The sequence below is a fragment of the Ranitomeya imitator genome, chromosome 1, assembly GCF_032444005.1.
Source record: "Ranitomeya imitator isolate aRanImi1 chromosome 1, aRanImi1.pri, whole genome shotgun sequence".
NCBI lineage: Eukaryota > Metazoa > Chordata > Amphibia > Anura > Dendrobatidae > Ranitomeya > Ranitomeya imitator.
In genome coordinates, this window is record NC_091282.1 from 734,501,042 (window position 1) to 734,524,693 (window position 23,652).

Sequence of the window (23,652 nt, forward strand, 5' to 3'; positions counted from 1 at the left end):
TCTAAGCATGGGCATAAACCGCCACCCTTCTTCTTTACAAAGAAGAACCCAGCAGCAATGGGTGATGACGAGGGTCTGATATGACCCTTGGCCAGACTCTCCGTGATATACAGGTCCTTCTCAAAAAATTAGCATATAGTGTTAAATTTCATTATTTAACATAATGTAATGATTACAATTAAACTTTCATATATTATAGATTCATTATCCACCAACTGAAATTTGTCTGGTCTTTTATTGTTTTAATACTGATGATTTTGGCATACAACTCCTGATAACCCAAAAAACCTGTCTCAATAAATTAGCATATCAAGAAAAGGTTCTCTAAACGACCTATTACCCTAATCTTCTGAATCAACTAATTAACTCTAAACACATGCAAAAGATACCTGAGGCTTTTATAAACTCCCTGCCTGGTTCATTACTCAAAACCCCCATCATGGGTAAGACTAGCGACCTGACAGATGTCAAGAAGGCCATCATTGACACCCTCAAGCAAGAGGGTAAGACCCAGAAAGAAATTTCTCAACAAATAGGCTGTTCCCAGAGTGCTGTATCAAGGCACCTCAATGGTAAGTCTGTTGGAAGGAAACAATGTGGCAGAAAACGCTGTACAACGAGAAGAGGAGACCGGACCCTGAGGAAGATTGTGGAGAAGTGGAAACATCCAGAGCCACCGTGCACAGGCGTGTGCAGGAAATGGGCTACAGGTGCCGCATTCCCCAGGTAAAGCCACTTTTGAACCATAAACAGCGGCAGAGGCGCCTGACCTGGGCTACAGAGAAGCAGCACTGGACTGTTGCTAAGTGGTCCCAAGTACTTTTTTCTGATGAAAGCAAATTTTGCATGTCATTCGGAAATCAAGGTGCCAGAGTCTGGAGGAAGACTGGGGAGAAGGAAATGCCAAAATGCCTGAAGTCCAGTGTCAAGTACCCACAGTCAGTGATGGTGTGGGGTGCCATGTCAGCTGCTGGTGTTGGTCCACTCTGTTTCATCAAGGGCAGGGTCAATGCAGCTAGCTATCAGGAGATTTTGGAGCACTTCATGCTTCCATCGGCTGAAATGCTTTATGGAGATGAAGATTTAATTTTTCAGCACGACCTGGCACCTGCTCACAGTGCCAAAACCACTGGTAAATGGTTTACTGACCATGGTATTACTGTGCTCAATTGGCCTGCCAACTCTCCTGACCTGAACCCCATAGAGAATCTGTGGGATATTGTGAAGAGAAAGTTGAGAGACGCAAGACCCAACACTCTGGATGAGCTTAAGGCCGCTATTGAAGCATCCTGGGCCTCCATAACATCTCAGCAGTGTCACAGGCTGATTGCCTCCATGCCACGCCGCATTGAAGCAGTCATTTCTGCCAAAGGATTCCCAACCAAGTATTGAGTGCATAACTGAACATTATTATTTGATGTTTTTTTTGTTTGTTATTAAAAAACACTTTTATTTGATTGGATGGGTGAAATATGCTAATTTATTGAGACAGGTTTTTTGGGTTATCAGGAGTTGTATGCCAAAATCATCAGTATTAAAACAATAAAAGACCTGACAAATTTCAGTTGGTGGATAATGAATCTATAATATATGAAAGTTTAATTGTAATCATTACATTATGGTAAATAATGAAATTTAACACTATATGCTAATTTTTTGAGAAGGACCTGTAGTCCTTCATGGCCTGTCTCTCTGGGGCAGAGATGTTGTATAGCCTACTCTTAGGCAGTTTAGCACCAGAAATGAGACATATGGCATAAGGACGGTGTGGAGGCAGCTCTTGACTCCCCTGTTCAGAGAATACATCCTCAAAATCTGAGATGAACTCTGGCAAAAACTGAGAACTAGTGTTGAGCATTCCGATACCGCAAGTATCGGGTATCGGCCGATATTCGCAGTATTGGAATTCTGATACCGAGTTCCGATACTTTCAGTGTATCGGAAACCGGAATCGGAAATTCCCATCATGTAAACTCCCGTTTTTTTTATTACGGTAATCAGCCAATGAGGAATGATTTGAAGTGTGGGCACATCCTGTTCTGCATGGTGGGCATGTAACTACTGGCATGGCTGTGATTGGCTGCTGAAATTATGTCGCGACGCCATTTAAAAGTTGGCGCCATTTTGTGCTCATTCTGCTGTGAATTCAGTTAGGGACAGGATGCTGTGTTCTAACTGAGGGCCAGTTTAGAGATTGCGATTTGCTTAATTGTGCTTAATCCAGGCTAAATTAGCAACCGCTGTGTGTTCACTTTGCTTTTGCCTTGCAGCGCTGTTCACAGCTGCCTGCAAGGTCTGTGTGTGTGAGTGCAACTCACTCTGCTGTCTGTCCATAGCCACAGCCGGTTGTGGTCAGCTCAGGGTGCTTCACTGCCTCCTACTGCTAAATCCTTTTTTTTTGCAATTAGTGCAGCCTGCTGCACATTTTTTCAAATATATCCTATATTAGTGGCTTTCCATCTGTATCCTGCTAGATTGTGGAAAATCACTATATAGCATTAGATAGAGGAGCTTTGTTTGGCCTTGCAGCGCCGTTCGCGGCTGTCTGCACGGTCTGTGTGAGTGCAGCTCACTCTGTAGTCTGTCCGCAGCCACAGCCGGTTGTGTTCAGCTCAGAGTGCGTCACTACCTCATACTGCTGAATCCATTGTCCTAAATTGCAATTAGTGCAGCCAGCTGCACCTTTTTTCAATAGTATCCTATTAGCGTCTTTCCATACGTATCCCGCTAGATTGTGGAAAAACACTATATAGGATTAGATAGAGGAGCTTTTCTTGGCCTTGCAGCACCGTTCACGGCTGTCTACATGGTCGGTGTGTGAGTACTGCACTCACTCTGTAGTGTCTGTTCTGCGAAACAAACCCAAAGTTCACCAAACACTCCACTTTACTGTTGTGTAGGCCACATAAGCGCATAATAAAGTCTAGTCCACACTCCATAAAATAAGTGTTTCTTATACCTGTTAGCAGCTGTTCAGGAATAAGCACACTAAGCCGTTAGACTGAGTGATAAAGATAGGCAGAAAAGTACTATCACGATGAAGAAGGCAGGGAGTAAGGCACGTGGAGAGGACGTGGGGATTCTGCGCCAGCTGCAGGCACCGGTGACTCATCATCCCCTAGTTTTAGCAGGGAGCAGACCTTCATGCGCAGCTTTGTCGGAGCTCGCTGTACCCCGCTGCTGCGGGACGACCAAATTGAAGCCGTTGTCAGATGGATGGCAGCTAATGCATCGAGTTCAATTAGTGCCACATTCTCTCAGGCACAGAGCACTGAAGAGCAACCATCTGTCTCTTCACAACCTGCCAAATTGCCCAGGCAGTCAGAGAGCCCAGGACAGGAGCCATCTCTACTTCTGTTCTCTGAATCTCTTGGCTTGGAAACAGGGGGCCAGCCAAGTAGCATTAGAGAATAAGAAGAAGAGGCTGTATGCAGTGATGCCCAACAGCTTTGTCTCTCTGAATCAGAAGAGGCGGGTGGGACAGTGCCTCCGGTTACAACTTCTCAGTACGCATCAGATGATGAGACTCAGGTGCCAGTTTCTGGTGCGTACTGTGCTGCCGAGACTACCCAGGAGAAGCAGTTGGTGGCAGAGGGTAGCGTAGATGATGAGGTCCTCGACCCATCAGGGCGTGAGGAACAGGAAGGTGGTGGGAGCAGCTTTGAGGAAGAGATTCCCCGAACGGCTGGGAGAGGGAGGGGGAAGACTGCGGCGCCTGGAGCCTCCACTTAGGCACCCAAGACTTGCAGTGCCTGATCCTTTTTTGACACAGTTGCAGATGACATTTGCTTTGTCAAAGGCAAGCTGTGTAGTCAGAAAATCAAATGAGGTAGAAATATCAGCAACCTCAATACCTCAAACATGTGGAAACATGTGCGGACCAAGCACGCGGTGGAGTAACAAAAACACACTGAAGACCTAGGCCAACCTACAGAGGCACCTACCACCTCTTCAGCTCATGTTGTTGCCTCTTCCTCCAGCTCACACACTGCTGGTTCGGCTTCCTCACAGGATCGCCATGGAAGAACCTCTGGCACTGTTGTCCAGAGACCCAGTGTAATTCCACCCACAGCACCACGTTCCCAGTCATCCTCACACTCCCTGCCCAGTCTACAGCCATCAGTAGCACAGGTATGGGAGAAAAGGCAGCCATTCTCAGCAAACCACCCACGAGCACAAACTCTGAATGCAGGCATTGCCAAACTTCTGTCACTAGAAATGCTCTCATTCAGGCTGGTGGAAACTGCCAGCTTCCGTAACTTGATGGCATTGGCAGTCCCACAATACAATATGCCCAGCCGCTTTTATTTCAGCAGGCAAGCCGTCCCTGCCCTGCAAAAGCATGTGGAGGCAAACATCAAACATGCGCTACTAAACGCCTTTAGTAGCAAGGTCCACCTCACCACCGATGCGTGGACCAGTCACCATGGACAGGGACGATACCTTTCCCTCACTGCCCATTGGGTCAATGTTGTGGAGCCGGGTACAGATATGGCGAGTGGCGCTGTACGTGTACTGCCAACATGAAGGATTGCAGGAATCCAGTCTGTGCACATTGACTCCTCCTCATACTCCAGTTCCTCAGAATCATTGCTGCAGGAGCCATCACGGTCTAACTCCACCTTGACCCGTGAACGCTTACCTGTTACAACCGATATGAGCACAGCTGTGGCCAAACGTCAACAGGCCGTACTTAAATTAATTTCTTTGGGGAATCGAAGCCACACAGCGCAGGAGCTCTGGAATGCCATCAATTCTGAGAGCGACAAGTGGTTTGCGCCAGCAAATCTCCAGACAGGCATGGTAGTGTGTGACAATGGCCGAAATCTGGTGGCAGCTCTGGCCCTTGGCAACCTCACTCACATCCCATGTCTGGCACATGTGCTCAATTTGGTTGTGCAGAGTTTTCTGAGGGACTGTCCGGATCTTGATGCACTGCTGCACAAGGTCCGCCTTGAGTGTGCTCACTTGCGGCGTTCCAGCATGGCCACATCGCGCATTGCAACTCTGCAGCGCCGATTCCGTCTTCCGGAACATCGCATCATATGTGACCTCCTCACCAGGTGGAATTCCACGTTACATATGTTGGAGCGGTTGTGTGAGCAGCTGCCAGCAGTAATGGAGTACCAGCTGCATCAGGTGCAAAAAAGTCACAGTGCGCCCCCTTCAGACTTCAAAACGACTGAGTGGGCCACTGTGAAGGACATCTGCCAGGTTTTGCGGGCCTTTGATGAATCCACGCGGATGGCGAGTGCAGATGATGCACTAGTCAGCATGACTGTCCCCCTTATCTGCCTGCTTGAAAGAACCCTGCAAGCGCTAAGGGATGAGGTGGTGGAAGAGGTTGAGGATGAGGAGTCAGAAATGCCATCGGCTTCTGGACAGTCTGCGCGACGTGGTTCCTCACAAAGGAATAGGCAGGGGACCTTTTGTGAGGAGGAGTCAATGGAGGAGGAAGACATCTTTCCAGAGGAGGGAGATACACAAATCTCCAGTAGTCAGTATGTAGAGCGAGAGTGGGGTGATGCAGAGCAGGCAGACATCACGCCTCAAGCAGGGGGCAGCGTTTCTTGGCCAGTTGGCAGTCTGCAGCACATGGTTGATTTCATGCTGCAGTGCCTGAGAAACGACCGCCGCATAGCCCACATTCTTGCCACGGCTGATTATTGGGTGTACACCCTCCTCAACCCGTGCTACAGGGACAATTTGCAAACCCTCATACCACCGTTGCAGCGGGAGCGTAAAATGCGGCTGTACCAAGACACACTGGTGCAGTCCATCATCTTCTCCAGTCCAATCGAGAGAAGTGCTGCGCCTGCTAGTGGTTTACAAAGCAGCTCTGCGCATAAAGGCAGTGGAGGAATCTCTGCACAAAGAGGGAGCAGAAGCAGTGGCCCACCACAAGCCAAGACCAGTCTGTTCCAACTGTGGCAGTTTTGTGTGCCCGCCACAAATGTCTACACCATCACTGACGGTGACGGATTCAGTCAGCAGGAGGCCACGTTTCCGTCAGATGGTGACAGACTACATGTCTGGCACTCTCAGCATACTCCCAGACGGCTCGTCCCCCTTCAAGTTTTGGGTCTCTAAGCTGAATACATGGCCAGAGCTTAGCCAGTATGCATTGGAAGTGCTGGCTTGCCCTGCTGCCAGTGTATTATCGGAACGTGTCTTTAGTGCTGCAGGTGGTGTACTAACAGACAGTCGCATGCGACTATCATCTGATAACGTTGACCGGCTTACTTTTTTGAAAATAAACAAGGCCTGGATCTCACAGGAATTGGCCACTCCTCTTACCGATTAAATAATTGGTTGCCAACAGTATCCAGGTCTCCAGCTGTGTTCATGTTTCAACCACCTGAACTTTAATCCCTGGGCTCCAACACCGCCAGTTGCTGCCCAGAAGTGCCGGCTGCACAGACAACACATGACCCAGTGTTATTGGGTTTCAGTAACGTCCGCTGATCCCCTGCTGTGTATCCGTCAACGTGTCCAGCGACCGCCACGCTGGCACTACAACAGCAATTAAAGGGAACCTGTCCCCCCCAGGCGTCTGTAACTGAAAAACCCACCTTGTGTAGCACTAATGCTGCACAAGGAACAGGTGGCTCCTTTAGTTCTGCTTCTTGCACACGCTGCACTTAACACTTATAAAATGTGTCCCCTCATACCGTGAAACCGTCCCGTAGGTGGGACTTTCCTTTGCTATGAGACGTAGCACAGCCGGCATTCATACCGCTATGGTGCCGAGCGCCGCCTCCTCAGCGTTGTTTGCATTTGTCCCGGAGCCTGCGCTGTTATGTTTAACCTTGGGCATGCACAGTTAGCGCAGCCCATCTTCTGACATCATTTGATGTCATGCTGACTGTGCCTGTGCAGGCGCGCTGCCAGAGATCACGCCCCGCAGTGTCTTCTGATTTTGTCACACTGTGGGGCTGGGATTTCTGGGCATGCACAGTGCATATCTTCGCCTCTCCCTCTTCTCCCTCCGCCTTCTACAGACAGTGTGGCGTCAGCGGATCCCAATTCACATGTGACGCCGCACACTCTGAAGAAGGTGGATGGAGAGTAGTGAGAGGCAAAGATATGCACTGCGCATGCCCAGGAATCCCAGCCCCGCAGTGGGACTAAATCAGAAGACACTGCGAGGCGGTTTCTCAGGCGGTGCGGCCGCACAGGCACAGTTACCATGACACCAAATAATGTTAGAAGACGGGCAGCGCTAACTGCGCATGGCCAAGGTTTAACATAACAGCGCGGGCTCCGTGACAGATTCAAGCAACGCTGATGAGGCGGCGCCCGGCGGCATGGGGGTGTGAATGCCGGCTGTGCTGCGTCTCATCACGATGGAAAGTACCACCTGTGGGACGGTATCACGGTATCAGGGGAAACATTTTATAAGTGTTTAGTTCACTGTGTGCAAGGAGCATAATTAAAAGAACCACCTTGTCCTTGTGCACCACTAGTGCTGCACAAGTTGGCTCTTTCAGTTGCTAACTCATGGGGGGGTTAAAGGTTCACTTTCAAATTGATTCAATTAGGCCTCGGCCTACACTCTGCTCCTCCTGCTGTCCCTGGGCTCTAACACCGCCAGTTCGTGCCTGGAAGTGCTGTCTGCACAGTCAACAGTCGCTCCTTTGTTATTGGGGTTCAGTAACGTCAGCTGTTCCCCTGCTGTGTGCGCGGCAGTACCTCATATCTGCTCCGCCTTGATTCACTGGGCTTCAACACCGCCGGTTGCTGCCCGGAAGTGCTGTTTGCACAGAGCCAAACACCTCGCCAATGTGTTAGTGGGGTTCAGTAACGCCTGCTGCTCCCCTGCTGTGTATCCGGCAACGTGTCATGCGACCGCCAAGCTGGCACAATAACAGACATTCAAATGCCTCCAGTGCAGGCTTCGGCCTACACACTGCTCCTCCTGCTGTCCCTGGGCTCCAACACCGCTGGTTGCTGCCCGGAAGTGCTGTTTGCACAGAGCCAAACACCTTGCCAATGTGTTAGTGGGGTTCAGTAACGCTTGCTGCTCCCCTGCTGTGTATCCGGCAACGTGTCATGCGACCTCCACGCTGGCACTACAACAGCAATTAAAGGGAACCTGTCCCCCCCTCAGGCATTTGTAACTCTAAGAGCCACCTTGTGCAGCAGTAATGCTGCACAAGGGACAGGTGGGTCTTTTAGTTATGCTCCTTGCAGACGCTGCACTTAACACTTATAAAATATGTGTCCCCTCATACCGTGAAACCGTCCCGGAGGTGGGACTTTCCTTCGCAATGAGACGCAGCACAGCCTGCATTCATACCCCTTTGGCGCCAGGCGCCGCCTCATCTGCGTTGTTTTAATCTGTCACAGAGCCCGCGCTGTTGTGTTAAACCTTGGCCATGCGCAGTTAGCACTGCCCATCTTCTGACATCTTTTGGTGTCAGGATGACTGCGCCTGTGCGGCCGCGCAGCCCGAGATCCTGCCACGCAGTGTCTTCTGATTTACTCACACTGCGGGCCTGTGATTCATGGGAATGCGCTGTGCATATCTTCGCCTCTTTATCATCTCCTTCCGCCTTCCTCTGACTGTGCGGTGTCACGGCCGTGGCATGTGATTAGGGATCAGCTGACGCCACAAACTCTGAAGAAGGCGGATCTAGAGGACTGAGAGGCAAAGATATGCACTGCGCATGCCCATGAATCCAAGCCCCATAGTGTGACTAAATCAGAAGACACTGCGTGGCCGCACAGGCGCAGTCATCCTGACACCAAAAAATGTCAGAAGATGGGCAGCGCTAACTGAGCATGGCCAAGGTTTAACACAACAGCGCGGGCTCTGTGACAGATTGAAACAACGCTGAGGAGGCGGCGCCTGGCGCCAAAGGGGTATTGATTGCCGGCTGTGCTGCGTGTCATTACAAAGGAAAGTCCCACCACCGGGACGGTTTCATGGTGTCAGGGGACACATGTTATAAGTGTTTAGTTCAGTGTGTGCAAGGAACATAATTTAAAAGAGCCACCTTTTCCTTGTGCAGCGTTAGTGCTGCACAAGGTGGTTCTTTCAGTTACTAACGCCTGGGGGGGATAAAGGTTCCCTTTCATCTTGCTCCAATTAGGCCTCAGCCTACACTCTGTCATGCAATCCCTGGGCTCCAACACCGCGAGTTGCTGCTCAGAAGTCTCTTTGGCATGAGTGCTCCCTCCTGCCCAGCCTGGTTCCAGCACCGTCAGCTGTTTCCGGGTAGTATAAAGGTCACTTAGACTCCAAAATGTCCTGTCGTGTTGCGGTCGGGTTAGCCGACTCCATGTTGCCTCCAGTTTAGGAGCTTCCTATGTGGGCTATGGGAAGTGGCAATCAAGGCTGGTTCTGTAGCGCCAATAGGACAAGCTCCCCCTGTAGGCAGGGCTGCCACTAGAAATTTCGGGGCCCCATACTGGCAAAATTTTTGGGGCCCCCTTGAGACTCCACCCAGGCTCCACCCCAGCCCTGCCTCCACCCCTCGAACTGTCCACAGTCCCACCGCTCTCTCTTGGAAAAACTACACTTCTCACCTATCACACATTAATAGTTCCCATCACCAGATCACACATATAGCCAGCAGCTTTTGATTTGGCCAAAAGATTTTTTAAGCCACCACCATAACACGGTAGACACTTTTGGCCGGGCCCTACTCTGCTGTAACCTACAAAATATTTGTTAAAATATGCAATACAATTTAGGTATATTTTTATTTATTTTTCAATTTTTAAGATGACCAATAATATCACGTACAAGGAACAAATACCACCGCACCATGACCAGACCACATATTACCACCACATAGTGACTGAATACAATACTGATCAGTAATAAAAAAAACGCACAATACTAATATCACCATCAGTGCCATTATACACAGGAGATGTGTACTTAGTATGCAGTGTCTGTGTACAGGTTATACAGTTATCACCGGTGACATTATACACAGGACTTCTGTATATAGTATACAGTGTATAGTGTCAGTGTTTAGGTAACACACTGACTCACTAGTGACGTCTCTAGGTGAAGTCCTTCATCTTTCATCCAGCACAGACCGCCATCACTTCATCCAGCCAGGACTTGTCTCTGTAGGAAATAACACAGTTATCTCGAGCTCCGCTTGCAGAACACATTACTTAATTTTTTCCAACTTCTACATTACACCACATAAAGAAAAAAAGGTGACATAGTGTCACTCTACACAGTAACAGGACCGCCCCCCCCCATTTAAATTAGTGTCCTCAAGAAATAAAATAAATACATCACTGCAGTAATAATATTAGTAATTAAGGGATTAGCCCCTATGGTAATAATAATATCCCCCACCCTGGCCCAGTGTGTTTCATTCCTGGCTTCAGCCATATGTTCACCCATCCTGCCCTCATGAGTATCCATTCTGCCCCATATGATCTCCCCATCCTGCCCCATCAGTCTCCATCGTATCCATCCTGTCCCATGATCCTGCACGATCTGTCTCCAACCCTGCTCCATCTGTCTCCAGTAATGCCCCCATGTCTTTCATCCTGCACCGTGTCTCCAATCATACCGTGTATCTCCATTCTGCCCCGTGTCTCCAATTATGCCCATATCTCCATTCTGCCCCCTATGGCTCCAATAATGCCATATGCCCCCGTGTCCAGCATTCTGCCCCCATGTCTCACAGTCTTTCCCTGTGTCCAGCATTCTGCCCGTGTCTAGCATTCTGCCCCCGTGTCCAGCATTCTGCCCCTGTGTCCAGCATTCTGCCCCCATGTCTCACTGTCTTTCCCCGTGTCCAGCATTCTGCCCCTGTGTCCAGCATTCTGCCCCCCGTGTCCAGCATTCTGCCCCCCGTGTCCAGCAGTTTGTCCCCCGTGTCCAGCAGTTTGTCCCCCGTGTCCAGCATTCTGCCCCCCATGTCCTGCAGTCTGTTCCCCATGTCCATCATTCTGCCCCCCGTGTCCAGCATTCTGCCCCCGTGTCCAGCATTCTGCCCCTGTGTCTCAGTCTGCCCCTCGTGTCCAGCCTTCTGCCCCTCGTGTCCAGCATTCTGCCCCCGTGTCCAGCATTCTGCCCCCATGTCTCAGTCTGCCCCTCGTGTCCAGCATTCTGCCCCTGTGTCCGCATTCTACCCCCGTGTCTCACAGTCTGCCCCTCGTTTCCAGCATTCTGCCCCTCGTGTCAAGCATTCTGTCCCTGTGTCCAGCATTCTGCCCCTGTGTCCAGCATCTCTGCCCCAGCGTGTCCAGCATTCTGCCCCGGGGTCCCCTGGATCGCCGCTCTCAAAAAAACCAAAACACGAGTTCTTACCTAGCTGCGCTCCTGCGGCGGGTGAAGCTCACTCCCTCCACGCAGGTGAAGCACGCACTCGCCGGCGGCAGACGACGTCATACGCTGGCGAAGTGGCTGGCGGCTGTTAACTATTGACGTGCGGGCACGGGCACGCAGCGCCTGTAGGGGGGGCCCGGTGAGCAGATGACATGGGGCCCGATGCGGGCCTCCTCTGCCCACCGGGCCCCATACGCCAGTCATGGCTGTAATGCCCTGATGGCGGCCCTGCCTGTAGGACTGTTGGTTTCGGTAACTGCGGCAGCCTCGCGGCCTAGCTATTTCTTTTCCTGTGGACCTTCTGCTCCACATCCTGGTTCCAGCACCGCCAGCTGTTTCCGGGCAGAGCCTTTGGCTTAGGTGCCTCCTTCTGGGTATCCGAGTTCTGCCAACGTCAGGTGGTCCTTGGTAGTGCTTTGTAGCACGGGTACCTCCTGCTTTGTAACCGGGTTCCAGCACCGTCAGCTGGTCCTCAGTCATGCCATTGGCTCTTCTACCTTCGGGTAGCCATCCGGGTTCCAGTACCGTAAGCTGGTTCTCGGCAGTGTCTTTTGCTCTTGTACCTTCTGCTCCCCATCCTGGTTCCAGTACCGTCAGCTGGTTCCGGGCAGAGCCTTTGGCTTAGGTGCCTCCTGGGTATCCGAGTTCCACCAACGTCAGGTGGTCCTTGGTAGTGCTTTGTGGCACAGGTACCTCCTGCTTAATAACCGGGTTCCAGCACCGTCAGCTGGTCCTCGGTCATGCCATTGGCTCTTCTACCTTCGGGTAGCCATCCGGGTTCCAGTACCGTCAGCTGGTTCTTGGCAGTGTCTTTTGCTCTTGTACATTCTGCTCCCCATCCTGGTTCCAGTACCGTCAGCTGGTTCTGGGCAGAGCCTTTGGCTTAGGTGCCTCCTTCTGGGTATCCGAGTTCCACCAACGTCAGGTGGACCTTGGTAGTGCTTTGTGGAACAGGTACCTCCTGCTTAGTAACCGGGTTCCAGCACCGTCAGCTGGTCCTCGGTCGTGCCATTGGCTCTTCTACCTTCGGGTAGCCATCTGGCTTCCAGTACCGTCAGCTGGTTCTTGGCAGTTCCTCGGCCTTCTTGTACCTCCTGCTACAGTTCCAAGTTCAAGAGCCTAAGCATGACAACCCTGAAGACCGAAAAGCAAAAGAACAAGAAGCATAAGACTAAAAATCAGAGCAAAAGATATTATCTTAATTATAAGCAGAAGAAGACTAAGCAGTGTATGGGGGTGAGTCCGTTCCTCCTCGTGGTGCCCCTGGAAAAAAACCTGCTGCTGCAGGCCAAACTGAATGCGGACAAATCCTGTTTTAAATCTTTTGTGACAGGCAGAACGGAAGGTGTAATCTTCAAACTTTGATAGATAACAACTACAGGAATGCCTGTCACACACATAAGATTTTGATGAAGAAGAGGAATATGAAGGAGATTATGAAGTTGAATATGAAGAAGAAGAAGAGTTGAATGAGAAGAAGAAGTTGATGAAAAAGATGCTGCTGCTGAGGATGATGAAGAAGAAAGTGTGTTAGAAGTAAAAAAAAAAAGGTGCAGAGCATGGAAGTAGAGAAACATAAATATCTGACAAAATCTAAACAATCTAAACATAGTCAAAATCTTTGTAACTCCGAACGTCTTAAAAAATTTATAATTCCTGCTATTCCATTTGAATGGGCTAAACCTCTATGCCTTTAATGTCCCCTCCACCTCCTCCGATACATTCTATGTTATTCTTAGTTGTTTTCATTCATGTGGAATTAGGCTACAAGGAAAGAAAGGGTTTATTTTAATTCCGATATTTTGCTCCCATTGACTTGCATTGGTATCGGGTATCGGCGAGATCCGATATTTTGCCGATATCGGCTGATCCAATCCGATACCGATACTTTCGAATATCGGAAGGTATCGCTCAACACTACTGAGAACTCAACCCGGCCAGCCGAGTGCCCAGGCAATGTTCCTGACAAAACTCACTCCATCTAGTAATCTGAGAACTACAGGCGATGGCAAACCCCCAACACATAACAATCTATTGACTCAGAGTGCAACGCCTCTATTTGTAGGCTCACCCCACGGACGATCTGAGTGAAAGTCCCCTGGATCAAAGGTGCAGAGTCAATAGCAATTATAGGTATGGGTCTAGACAACTCTTGATTCTTAAGCCCATGTGCTTGAACAAACCCAGCATCAATTAAATTAAACCCTGCCACAGAGTCCAGAAAGGCAGATATATTGAGCCTACTTTCACCAAGACGAATCTCAGCTGGTAGGAAAAATTGTGGTTTACCTAAGGAGGAAACTAGTACATCCGAGTTGCCAACCTCCCCGCAACCCGGGCTCAATAGTTTTCCGGTGGTTGTTTTTTAGAAGGACACACATTCACATAATGACCCCTTCTGCCACAAAAAAAAAACATGCATCTCCCTTAAGCCGTACCACCGCAGCCCCCTTAGAACGAGATGCGCCACCCAACTGCATAGGTTCTCCTAGAGACTCAGAATCTGGTGAGTCCAAATCTGAATTACCCTTGAAAAGCGGCGATACATTAAGTCTCTGGAGCAGGCGGCGGTCCACACGGATCGCAAGAGACATTGCTGCCTCCAGTGTGGTTGGTGTCTCCTGTAGGAGGATGGCATCTTTTATTTTATTAGATGGGCCCTGATAAAATTGACTGCGGAGTGCAGGGTCATTCCACAATGTGTTAGTAGCCAATCTCCAAAACTCAGAGCAGTACTCCTCTACTGGCCGGTCTCCCTGTGTAAGATGGCGTATTGTGGACTCAGCGAGGGAGACGTGGTCAGGATCATCATACACTTGACCTAAGGCTTGAAAAGATTCCTCCACAGTCCGTAACGGCAAAGCGTCAGCGGGAAGTGAAAAAGCCCAGGCCTGAGGGTCACCTTGTAGGAGCGATACTACAATTCCAACCCTCTGCTCCTCTGAACCTGAAGTGTGAGGACGCAACCTAAAATACAATTTACAGGCTTCCCTGAAAGTAACAAATTTGTCCCGCCCTACAGAAAACCTGTCAGGTAACGCAATTTTAGGCTCCAACGTAGCTTGTGGAGGTGTAGCAACCCCTGCAGTGGCCACTGGAGTGTGCTGTACAACCGCCGAGCGGAGGTCAGCCACCTCTAGACTGAGCTGCTGTAATTGTCCAGCTAAAGCATCAATGTGGCCCATATTGGACCAAGAAAATTTTTTAGGGTCAGTGATACTGTCACGCCGTAAGCGGCGTTAAAGGGGCAGGAGGACCCGCACCTGTGCCTATCACTTTAATGAGGCCCTGGCTTTCCCTTATCTCAGAGGTACCTATGATACTTAGGAGGCGCTAGTCGCCAGCGTCTCCCTGTCTCCTGTGCAGGCCCTATAAGTGGCCCCCTGTACCCCCCGGGGAGGAGGACTGCACCAGTGTATAAACACAACAATAAACAGGGTATACAGACAAGGTAACTAAAGTCTCAAACTCACCAAATGCTCACACAACCACAGAGGGTATACATAGAAGGGAAGAGAAGGAGAAAACTAGGAAGGAAAACAGGTTGAACAAGCAACCAAAACAACAGACACCAATCTCTGTAATAAACCTCCAAGCTCCAAATATCACTCCTTCAACCTCCAATCCAGGCAGCAGAACTGATCACTGACACTAGCTGTAGTCAAGGCTGGGTCTATATAGAGGAGGAGATTACAAAAATCCACTTCAGCTGAGAGACCCAGCTCACAGCAACTTAGCAAATAAGGTTAACTCCTGCACTGCTGGCACAAAGCAGCCAGGTCAAAATACAGGAGAAGAGCTTCTGTTCACTGTGTGTGAAGGAGGCCCAGAGCGCTGCGGTTCTCTGGAACTTCTCTGTCGCGGTAGCCCCGTGACAATAACATTACCCACATATCTACTTTACATCAGCACAATTTTAGAAGCAATTTTTTTTTTTTGCTAGGAAGTTATAAGGGTTAAAATTTGACCAGTGATTTCTAATTTTTACAGCAAAATGTACAAAACCATTTTTTTAGGGACCACCTCACATTTGAAGTCAGTTTGAGGGGTCTATATGGCTGAAAATACCCAAAAGTGACACCATTCTAAAAACTGCACCCCTCAAGGTGCTCAAAACCACATTCAAGAAGTTTATTAACCCTTCAGGTGCTTCACAGCAGCAGAAGCAACATGGAAGGAAAAAAATGAACATTTAACTTGTTAGTCACAAAAATGATCTTTTAGCAACAATTTTTTTCCAAGGGTAAAAAGAGAAACTGGACCCCAAAAGTTATTGTACAATTTGTCCTGAGTACGCCGATACCCTATATGTGGGGGGAAACCACTATTTGGGCGCACGACAGGGCTCGGAAGGGAAGGAGCGCCACTTGACTTTTTCAATGAAAAATTGGCTCCAATCTTTAGCGGACACCATGTCGCGTTTGGAGAACCCCTGTGTGCCTAAACATTGGGGCTCCCCCACAAGTGACCCCATTTTGGAAACTAGACCCCCTAAGGAACTTATCTAGATGCATAGTGAGCACTTTGAACCCCCAAATACTTCACAAACTGATCCGTAAAAATGAAAAAGTACTTTTTTTCACAATAAATTTCTTTTAGCCTCAAATTGTTCATTTCCACATGGACAACAGGATAAAATGGATCCTAAAATGTGTTGGGCAAGTTCTTCTGAGTACACAGATACCTCATATCTGGTCACAAACCACTGTTTGTGCACACGGCAAGGCTCGGAAGGGAAGGAGCGCCATTTGACTTTTTGAATGAAAAATTAGCTCCAATCGTTAGCGGACACCATGTCGCGTTTGGAGATCCCATGTGTGCCTAAACATTGGAGCTCCCCCACATGTGACCCCATTTTGGAAACTAGACCCCCGATGGAAGTTATCTAGATGCATAGTGAGCACTTTGAACCCCTAGGTGCTTCACAAATTGATCCGTAAAAATGAAAAGGTACTCTTTTTTTCACAAAAAATTTCTCCCATGGAGCTAATCGAGATGTGCGGTGACCACTTTAAACCCCCAAGTGCTTCACAGAAGTTTATAACGCAGAGCCATGAAAATAAAAAATAATTTTTCTTTCCTCAAAAATAATTTTTTAGCCCGCAATTTTTTTATTTTCTCAAGAGTAACAGGAGAAATTGGACCCCAAAAGTTGTTGTCCAGTTTGTCCTGAGTACGTTGATACCCAATATGTGTGTGTGTGTGTGTGGGGGGGAACCACTGTTTGGGCACACGTCAGGGCTTAGAAGCGAAGTAGTGATGTTTTGAAATGCAGACTTTGATGGAATGATCTGCGGGCATCATGTTACGTTTGCAGAGCCACTGATGTGCCTAAACAGTAGAAACCCCTCCCAAGTGACCCCATTTTGAAACCTAGATAAGTTCCTTTGGGGGTCTAGTTATGTGGTGAGCACTTTGAACCTCCAAGTGCTTCACAGAAGTTTATAACGCAGAGCCGTGAAAATAAAAAATAATTTTTCTTTCCTCAAAAATGATGTTTTAGCAAGCAGTTTTTTATTTTCACAAGAATAACAGGAGAAGTTGGACCCCAAAAGTTGTTGTCCAGTTTGTCCTGAGTATGCTGATACCCCATATGTGGGGGGAACCACTGTTTGGGCACACGTCGGGGCTCGGAAGGGAAGTAGTGACGTTTTGGAATGCAGGCTTTGATGGAATGGTCTGCGGGCATCATGTTACATTTGCAGAGCCCCTGATGTGCCTAAACAGTAGAAACCCCCCACAAGTGACCCCATTTTGGAAACGCAGCGGTTTACATTCCGCAGCATGTCACTTCTTTCTGCGGATTCTGCAGTGGTTTTACAACTGCTCCAATAGAAAACCGCAGTTGTAAAATCGCAGTGAAATCCGCAGAAAAACCACGATAAATCCGCAGCAATTTTGCACTGCGGATTTATCAAATCCGCTGTGGAAAAATCCGCAGAAGACCAAAATACGTGTGCACATAACCTTACCCTAACCCTAACTCTAGCCCTAACCCTAGCCGTAACCCTAACCCTAGTGGAAAAAAAAATATTTTCTTTATTTTATTATTGTCCCTACCTATGGGGGTGATAAAGGGGGGGTCATTTACTATTTTTTTTATTTTGATCACTGTGATAGGTTTTATCACAGTGATCAAAATGTACCTGGAATGAATCTGCCGGCTGGTAAGTATGAGGGGGTGGGGGGGAAGCACGGGGGGTGGATCGGAGCACGGGGGGAGGTGGATCGGACCACGGGAGGAGGTGGATCGGAGCACGGGGGTGAATCGGAGCATGGGGGGTGGATCGGAGCACGGGGGTGGATCGGAGCATGGAGGGTGGATCGGAGCACGGAGGGTGGATCGGAGCACGGGGGTGGTATCGGAGCACGGGGGGGTGGATCGGAGCACGGGGGTGGAATCAGAGCACGGGGGAGGGGACAGGAGGACGGGGGAGCGGACAGGAGGACGGAGGGGAGCGGACCACAGAACAGAAGACTGGGGTGGAGATCGTGGGGGGGGGCAGATCAGTGTTTCCAGCCATGGCCGATGGTGCAATATCATCGGCCATGGCTGGATTGTGATATTTCACCACTTTTCATAGGTGAAATATTACAAATTGCTCTGATTGGCTGTTGCACTTTCAACAGCCAATCAGAGCGATCGTAGCCACGTGGGGGCAAAGCCACCCCCCCGGGCTAAAGTACAACTCCCCTTGTCCCTGCAGATCGGTTGAAATTGGAGTTAACCCTTTCACCCGATCTGCAGGGACGTGATCATTCTGTGACACAGCATATGCGTCACAGGTCGGATTGGCAGCAACTTTCATGACACATACGCTGTGCCACAGGTCGGGAAGGGGTTAATAACAGGCTTGCTATGAGCGCCGACCACAGGGTGGCGCTCACAGCTAGCCGGGATCAGTAACCATAAAGGTCTCAAGGACATCTATGGTTACCATTCTGATGCATCGCTGACCCCCGATCATGTGAAGGGGGTCAGCGATGCGCTTATTTCCGGCCGAATGGCCGGAAGCGCCCGTTAAATGCCGCTGTCAGCGGTATTTAATTAGTTAATAGCGGCAGGTAAATCGTGATTTCATCCGCCGCTATTGCGGGCACATGTCAGCTGTTCAAAACAGCTGACATGTCCCGGCTTTGATGCAGGCTCACCACCGGAGCCCTGCATCAAAGCGGGGGATCTGACCTCGGACGTACTATCCCGTCCGAGGTCAGAAAGGGGTTAATTTATGTGCGAAGTACCTTCCTTTTTTCATAGCAATTTTTGCAGATAAATATTTCATGTGTACATTATATAGCGCTTTTTTCCTATTTTCTATGGCAGTAATGCATTTCAATGTTCTAGAGTAATCATTCTTTTTTCAACTTATATGTTTTTTGGTTGCCACCTGTTCACACTAGCTTGGATGCGCTGGTTTTGTTCTCTCTTTGAGAAAGTATACTAAGTCATAAAGTGGTCCGGCGACATCCTTAAATATTAAATACTACCTACTAGGCTGTAGGTTTAAGTCAGTGTAGGACCATGCCCCTCTGAGATGTTTGGAAGAGAAGGGTAAGAACGCTAGAGTGACTAGGTGGTTCTTAATCCTTCAAGACTTAAAGTTCCTCGTCGAGCATAGGCCAGTGAAGTTGCATGGCAATGCTGATGCTCTCTCCCAAATTCCCTTTTTAGTGTCTGCCAAAAGCCATGGGTTTTTACACCTTCAGAGGGGAATATGTGACAGGGTCACTGGCACAGTGTATGAAGGCAGATGTGTCACTGCACATATTAGCTTCAGTGATGTGAAACCAGAATAGTTTTCCTTCAGCACGCTATGTGTTGACAGTAGTAATGAGCGAATATACTCATTACTCGAGATTTCTCGAGCATGCTCGGGGATCCTCCCGAGTATTTTTTTTGTGCTCGGAGATTGTTTTTCTTCCTGCAGCTGAATGATTTACATCTGTTAGCCAGCATAAGTATATGTGGGGTTGTCTGGTTGCTAGGAAATCCCCACATGTACTTATGCTGGCTAACAGATGTAAATCATTCAGCTGCGGCAAGAAAAACGAAATCTCTGAGCACTAAAAAATACTTGGAGGACCCCCGAGCATACTCGAGAAATCTCGAGTAATGAGTATATTCGCTCATCACTAGCTAGTTGAGAGGGTTAAGTTATGTTATGGGCTGTTTTAGAGGACCTCCATTGGGCTGTTGGGAGGGAGGTCCACTGTATCTCCACCATGCAGAGTCCTGACAGAACCTGTGATGTCAGGGTCATGTGATCATTACATGAGGTGTTAAAAACCTGGCCATGAGTCAGTGGGGATAGTTTGTTGGGAGAGGTGGAACTCCCACGTAGATACATAGTGTTGCCAACTACAGTAGGGGAAATAAGTATTTGATCCCGTCCCCCAGCATCTCCTCCCTCCCCCCTCATTTCTGCTGAAGAATTTGCCTCTTTCTTTAAGCAGAAGATCGATGACATCAGACAAAGCTTTGGCCCGCAGCCCCCACTGCCCCTCCTCTTGACTTCTCAGCCCTGTTCCAAAACCAGCTTCTCCACCATAACAAACGATCATTTCTCCATCCTTCTGTCAAGATCACATCTCACCGCTTGCACGCTTGACCTGCTCCTGTCCCACCTCATCCCTAACCTCGCAAAAGTCTTCATCCCAACCCTAACACAACTCTTAAACCTCTCACTTACAAATGGTGTCTTCCCCTCATCCTTCAAACACGCATTAATCACACCTATCCTCAAAAAACCTTCCCTCGACTCATCCTCTGTGTCCATCTATCTTGCAATATCCCTTCTCCCTTATGCCTCAAAACTACTGGAACAGCATGTCCATCTTGAACTGTCCTCCCACCTCTCCTCCTGCTCCCTCTTTGACCGGTTGCAATCTGGCTTCCGACCACATCACTCAACTGAAACTGCCCTAACTAAAGTGACCAATGACCTACTAACCGCCAAGAGCAAGCGACACTACTCTGTCCTGCTCCTCCTGGACCTGTCTTCTGCCTTCGGCACTGTGGACCACTCCCTCCTGTTACAGATTCTCTCATCTCTTGGCATCACAGACTTGGCCCAATCCTGGATCTCATCATATCTAACTGACCGGACATTGTGTCTCCCTCTCCCACATCACCTCCTCATCTCGCCGCCTGTCTGTCGGTGTTCCCTAAGGCTCAGTTCTAGGACCCCTACTCTTATCCATCTTCACCTTTGGCCTGGGACAGCTCATAGAGTCCCACGGTTTACAAGATCATCTCTACGCTGATGACACGCAGATCTTCCTATCTAGACCCGACCTCACTTCCTTACTGACCACAATCCCACAATGTTTGCTAGTTCATCCTTCTTTTCTGCTCGTTTTCTAAAACTGAACATGGACAAAACAGAATTTATCATCTTTCCCCCACCTCACTCTACTCCTCCACCCGACCTATCCATCAATGTCAATGGCTACTCACTTTCACCGGTCCCACAAGCTCGGTGCCTTGGGGTGATCCTTGACTCTACCCTCTCTTTCAAATCACATATCCAAGCCCTTACCTCCTCTTGCCGATTCCAACTCATCCCTGTAACGCCCACCGGGTGGGACAAGGTATAGTGGACTCACTAGACCACTGATTGTGCAGTGGCGGCTGTATACCCGATACTCAAAAGACAGGAGAGTGGATCTCATAAACCAAAAGATATTTATTAACAAGGTAAAAACAAAGAGGAAAACTGAGTCAGAGGGAAAGAACCTCAGGATCATAACACTGTACCACGTAGTGGAGCACCGGGTTAGGTGTCCCCCTATACAGGGATTCCTCCGTCACAACACCAGGTGGCCTGAATGCCACGAAACCAGGACCAGAGGACGACCCATACTGACAAACTAGCAACACAGTAGAATACTTGGGCCTACTGATGTAGAGAATCCCAGAAGCTCCATGAAGTCCAGAAAGGTTGATCCCACCGGTAGCTCGGTCAGGAGGGTTCCGTGAGAAGAGGCAAGACAACTTGGAGTGGGAACCGGAGAGACCAGAGGAGTCCAGGATGGGAATCGCCAGAAGAGGACTCTGTGAAAATAGAGGTATCATTAAGGTGCAGAGCACAGCAGAGTGTGGCCTAAAGCTGGGGCAACTATCCAGAGAATGAACACGTTGCCCAGACACCTCCCATAAGGGGAGGGTGCTTTTTATGCACAGAGCATCATGACACAGACAGTCCTAATAGCGAACAGGTGTCCTGCTGTTTTAAGTATGTGCAGGAAGCGGGGCGCAGCTCCTAAGAGCATTTCCAGGATACCTGCCAAGAGGATGCAGGTTCTTAGCAGAGAAAGGAGCCTCTGAACGTCTGGAGCCACGGACAGGGTGAGCAAAGCTGTGTAATAGGCGCCGGTCTCCCTGCGCAGCGGAGACCGGACCTGCGGCTGAGGGCATGACAATCCCCTGTAGACTGTGAGCCCTCGCGGGCAGGGTACTCTCCTCCTGTACTTGTGTGCCTTGTTTTACTCATGTTTATTGTACTTGTCTATATTTGCCCCGTTGACATATAAAGCGCCATGGAATAAATGGTGCTATAAAAATGTATAATAATAATAATTTTGTAAATTTGCCCACTGACAAAGACACGAACAGTCTATAATTTTAAGGATAGGTTAATTTGAACACTGAGAGATAGAATATCAAAAATAAAATCCAGAAAATTACATTTATAAATTATAGAAATGTATTTGCATTTTGCAGTGAGAAATAAGTATTTGATCCCTCTGTCAAACAAGACTTAATACTTGGTGGCAAAACCCCGACAGCAGTCAGACATATTTTGTAGTTGTTGATGAGGTTTACGGACATGTCAGGATGAATTTTGGTCCAGTCCTCTTTGCAGATTATCACTAAATCATTAAGATTTTGAGGCTATCGCTTGGCAACTTGGAGCTTCAACTCCCTCCAAAAGTTTTCTATGGGATTAAGGTCTGGCTATGCCACTCTGACCTTAATGTGCTTCTTTTTGAGCCACTCCTTTGTTGCCTTGGCTGTATGTTTTGGGTCATTATCTTGCTTGAAGACCCAGCCACAACCCATTTTTAATGTCCTGGCGGAGGGAAGGAGGTTGTCACTCAGGATTTTATGGTGCATGGCTCCATCCTTTCTCCCATTGATGGTGGTGAAGTAGTCCTGTGCCCTTAGCAGAGAAACACCCCCAAAACATAATGTTTCCCCCTCCATGCTTGACAGTGGGGACTGTGTTCTTTGGGTCATAGGCAGCATTTCTCTTCCTCCAAATATGGCGAGTTGAGTTAATGCCAAAGACCTCAATTTTTGCCTCATGTGACCACAGCACCTTCTTCCAATCACTCACAGAATCATCCAGGTGTTCATTGGCAAACTTCAGATGGGCCTGCACATTTGCCTTCTTGAGCAGGGGGACCTTGCGGACCCTGCAGGATTTTTAACTTTTACGGCGTAATGTGATACCAATGGTTTTTTTGGTGACTGGGGTACCAGCTGCCTTGAGATCATTAACAAGTCTCCCCTGTGTAGTTTTAGGCTGATCTCTTACTGTACTCATGATCAAAGATAACCCACGAGTTGAGCTTTTGCATGGTGTCCCAGATCGATGTTGATTGACAGTCATGTTGTATTTCTTCCATTTTCTTACTATTGCACCAACAGTTGTTTCCTTCTCACCGAGCATCTTACTTATGGTTTTGTAGCCCAGTCCAGCTTTGTGCAAGGCTATAATCTTGTCCCTGACATCCTTTATAAAGCTCTTTGGTCTTGCCCATGTTGTAGATGTTAGAGTCTGACTGATTAAGTGTGTGGACAGGAGTCTTTTATAAAGGTGACTATGTAAGACAGCTGTCTTTAACCCCTTCATGACCCAGCCTATTTTGACCTTAAAGACCTTGCCGTTTTTTGCAATTCTGACCAGTGTCCCTTTATGAGGTAATAACTCAGGAACGCTTCAATGGATCCTAGCGGTTCTGAGATTGTTTTTTCATTACATATTTGGCTTCATGGTAGTGGTAAATTTAGGTCAATAAATTCTGTGTTTAATTGTGATAAAAACGGAAATTTGGCGAAAATTTTGAAAATTTCGCAATTTTCACATTTTGAAATTTTATTCTGTTAAACCAGAGAGTTATGTGACACAAAATAGTTAATAAATAACATTTCCCACACGTCTACTTTACATCAGCACAATTTTGGAAACAACATTTTTTTTTGCTAGGAAGTTATAAGGGTTAAAATTTGACCAGCGATTTCTCATTTTTACGACGAAATTTACAAAACCATTTTTTTAGGGACCACCTCACATTTGAAGTCAGTTTGAGGGGTCTATATGGCTGAAAATACCCAAAAGTGA